The sequence below is a fragment of the Bidens hawaiensis genome, unplaced genomic scaffold (genome assembly GCF_021521415.1).
Source record: "Bidens hawaiensis isolate Kalapana, Puna unplaced genomic scaffold, B.hawaiensis_p1.1 tig00053064_1, whole genome shotgun sequence".
Taxonomy (NCBI): Eukaryota; Viridiplantae; Streptophyta; class Magnoliopsida; order Asterales; family Asteraceae; genus Bidens; species Bidens hawaiensis.
In genome coordinates this window covers 36,898-41,207 of record NW_027499545.1, presented here as the reverse complement: position 1 = coordinate 41,207, position 4,310 = coordinate 36,898, and the positions used below count along the sequence as shown (strand labels likewise).

General features: G+C 38.2%; 1 pseudogene; it reads right to left on the bottom strand.

The window, feature by feature from the left end:
* Positions 1-2,492: 2,492 nt before the first annotated feature.
* Positions 2,493-3,883, bottom strand: LOC143599896 (malonyl-coenzyme A:anthocyanin 3-O-glucoside-6''-O-malonyltransferase pseudogene; annotated as a pseudogene).
* Positions 3,884-4,310: the final 427 nt, after the last annotated feature.

The window sequence follows — 4,310 nt, the reverse complement described above, 5'->3', positions numbered from 1 at the left end:
GCATTTGATCGACCGGATTTAGGTTACTGAAGTCTCTAGTAAGAAAGTCCAAGTCTCTCATTTGACTTTTTTCCTTTTTGTCATAAGAGACCACCTCCATGGTTTTGTTGAATTTATTGAGGGATTCACCAAGATTGGTGATGTTTACGGCTTCCCCCTCAGCCGGTTTTTTCCCCTTGGCGTCCCTTCCCAATGGCCGCCTCCTCGGTGGTGAAGACGTTTCCTCCTCCGCAATGTTTAGGTCGAATCTAACACGGCAATCCGACCCGGTTGAAGTGCTATACGCTCCAGACGAACTAGTTTTAGTCCGTTTCGGCCCTACTTCCGCTTCAAAGTCCGGCGCCACCAGCTCAACCCACTTGGAACACCTTTTCAACCTGTCCCATAACTTTAAATCGTCCCACGTCTTCACCATCCCATACCTCCGCAAACACTCCTGCTTCCACTCTTCAACCGTGAAATTGTAAACCGCCAAATCATCACTGCCACTTGGTCCCATACGACCGCTGTTCCTGTTGAAAAGATTAGTAAACAAGCCGACAAATTTTCTGATTTCGGACCACCGACCCGAAATTATATCGGGATTCCGCTCTGTACTCCCAACGAGCATGTAGAACGTCTCCATAACATTTGTCCAAAAAATCTTTCTCTGTTGGTAGTCGGCTGCAAAATGAATAAATAAATAGATTTCCATTTAACTTTTTTATTTAACTTTTTTATTAAAAATCTTTTTTAAAAACGTTAAAACAATTACCGCAACGCCGATCCTCAGAAATGACTATCCAAGCCCAACACAAGGCTTCCTTCTCATCCGATGACCACGGAGTGGCTTTCCGTTTCGTCCTCGGAGTCGAAGCCGGTCCCGACCCGTCCGTTGCAACTGGTTTTTTCCGGTGGACGCGTCTTTTTGGTCCCGTAGCTTCACCGTGTGATTCTTGTGTCTCCGGAACAACAAAGTTAGGAGACGGTTGTGTGTTGGATGGTTGAAAGCCGGATGATTCTTGCGGCTCCGAATAAAACATCGGTTGGTGCGGTGACGACCATAAATCGTCGTCAAGATAATCTGAATCAAGGTTTGGGAACCAATTTCCAGCCATTTTTTTTAAAAAAAGTTGAGAAGATGAATTGATTTTGGGTGAAGGTTTGAAGTTTTGTATAAAAATGGGTGAAATGGAGTATAATTATATAGGAAAAATATTTTTTTTTTTTGTTTCTTTGGCTCCCAACGGTCAAAAAAAAACATAAATAGATGTGCAAAATTCTAATATCAATTTATTAAAACATATTGCATTTTATTTTTAGGTCAACAAAATTCTAATTCATATGTGGTTGTGGTCCAACATATCAAACTAATTGATATGTTGAGGTCCATACAGTCCGTCTTCCGAGGTTTCATTTAAGGGAATGGAAGAAAATGGGAGGAATGAAAAGAATGATTGTGTTTCGAAATTTCATTTAAGAAGCGAAGTGGAAAGAAAAAGAAAATATATGTTTTTGAGTTTATTAAAGAAAAAGTACAAGGAAGCAGGATACAACATTAAATTGGGAAGATATTGTTTCCTTCTAAATCTGAAGAAAAGGGAAGGGAAAAAAATTAAGAAAACAAAAAGGAAAAGAAAGGAGGGGATGAAAAGAATGATTGTGTTTTGAAGTTTCATTTAAGAAGTTAAGTGGAAAGGAAAAACAAAAAGTATTCTCCCGAGTTTATTAAAGAAAAAAAACAAGGGAACGTGATTCAAGATTAAATGGTAAGATATTGTTTCCTTATAAATTAGAAGAAAAGGGAAGGAAAGAAAATTGAGATTGAGAAAAGGAAAAGAAAGAAGTAGAACAAAAAGGAAAAAACATCATTTCCTTTGTTAAATCAACTCAGAGAGTTAAAAAGTGGAAAACCAATATTTAATCGTAGCTTTAGACCGTATGTTGTCGTTAAAGTAATCTTCTGGATTCATTCAGAAATATTAGGTCATGCATTGCTGACTGGACGTTGACTGTACAATAGTAGAAGCCCTTTTTGAAGCCACCTAAGTCTGTTGTGGTTCAAGCGAATGAGGGCTTTAACGGATATTATGTTTTCTAGTTTTTTAATATATATTTTCTTTCTAAATTTGTAGATTAATATTAATAGAAAAATATACATTAAATTAAAAATAATACAACCAACGACCCTAAAATATAATATTCCTTACGGGTATTAAAAACTTAAATCGTTATACGAAATAATTGAAACATTTGCTATTATTTTTTTGTTAAGTTTTAAGGATTCAAGTAGAGAAAGTTGATTTTATTTCCTTTACCCCCATCGCACCTGTGATCACGGGACCACATGTTTTTTGAAATAAAGAAGATTGAATGAAGGAATCAAAAAGGACGGCTATAAAGAATTAATTACCATGAAAGCGAAAGCCTTTTAAGACTTTTTTATTCATTGAAAATATAAACAACAACAATTAATAGTTTATTGTAATATAATAATTCATTATGCATTAATTCTAGATGTATGCATCCAACCCCTCCTCAAAGTTACGTACAAACGATCCCATCTCGGTAGCCGAGAGGGAAACGCCAATCTCGATGTCTTCACTCTTTTCTTTGCAAGCATTCATGGATATCGATTCACTATAATCGATAGAAATTGTTTCAATCTTTTTGGGCTTTCCCCACCCAAAATCCATGCCATAAAAGTTCAGCTTTGGTGTGCCGGCAACACCGATGATTGTTGTTGGAATCCCGTTGGTAAAAAAGTCATCAAATGACGCTATATCTTTCATGATACCATCCTTATCGGTCAAAGTCTCATGCAGACTTTCTCCTAGCAATTTTGCAGCATTCACAAACCCTTCTTTTCCAGTTAACTTTGTGCTGTTTTCAAAAGCGGCACACCAAGCAATACAATTTCCAAAGTAGGTTACTGGGATCGTTGGCTTCATTCGTGCCCTACAATCGATGGTGAAACCAAATACTTGTAGCTCATCCATGCGTGTTTTCGCTTTGCAACTCCAGATATAAGCACATGCAACCGTAAAAGATGATACGTATGCTAACGTTGGTAGTTGCGTTGAAACCAAACTTTTCAACCGATTGAGCGCAGTTCGAGGCAATATGAAGTTGGCTCGAACTTTATCAGTTGGTCTACATAGTTTCGGAGTTTCATACTCTTTAAAGGTTTCAACTTTGGCAAACTTCAAATAACTTTCTTCTAGTTTTGGGTTTTGGCCCACTCTATCATAAACCGGCAAAGTTTCATTGGCTAGAAACCACTCATCCGTACCGAATCGAGCAATTGAAGTCCACGCCTTCAAGAACTGAAACCTGGTGCTAGCATCACCCAAGCAATGGTGATTTGTCATTCCAATAGAGAATCCAGAGTTTGGAAACAGAGTCACTTGAACAGAGAACAGCGGGATCTTTGTGGAATCTGGCGTTTTATCGACCTCACCCAATAGAGGTATAAGATCATAAAACATTCCACAGTCTCGGGGATGGTTTCCGGTTAGTTTGTTGAAACTATCAAGGTTACTGCTTTCTGCAAAAGTAACCGTGACTGAATCCCCTTCAGCATACCGGATCTCGGGCTTTTGGGTGGAAGTAGGATATACCAACAAGTTACCAGCGAAGGGGAAAAAATGTTCAAGGGTGATTGATAAGGAATGTTTGAGGTTTGGAATAATAGTTTCAATGAATTGAGTTTGTGTAATGGAGAGCTCATAAAAGAATAGATAGTGAATAGGAGGTTGCGTTAGCCAGAAGAAGTCGAAGTAGGTGAGTGGCAACACCCTTTCGCCTACGATGGCGGCTGGTGGTGAAACTTGGGACTCTTCAACAACGGTCAAGATGGGAAAGGAAGCCATCATATGTATGTCTTGTTGCTTTTTCCTAACATATCCCTCCCTGTATTAGGATAATTATATAGGAACAGAAACCTGGTTATCAATTTGGCATCTCTGTTTAAATTTATTTTAATTCCTAATTTGAAAGTTACATTTATTTATTTATTTAAAAGACATGATGACCGGATCAAATTTGCAATTAAAAAACCAAAAAACAAAAAAAATCAAGGACCAAATATATTGCAATAGCATCATTTTTTTTAAACGGTGACTTTCATAGTGGTTGAATAATCAGCCATAGCTTTTGAAGAGAGCCCCAACTGTCCCACTCGGGTCAAGACATGTTGTTTTAACTGGGCCCACGCTTGACATCCGAGTTTGGCTAGGCTTTCCACGAGAAAATTTCGAGCCCCCTGCCACTTGACAGGAGTTGTCCGCCCATAAGAGCAAGCTCTCTAGAAAGAGACAGTTTAATAAAAA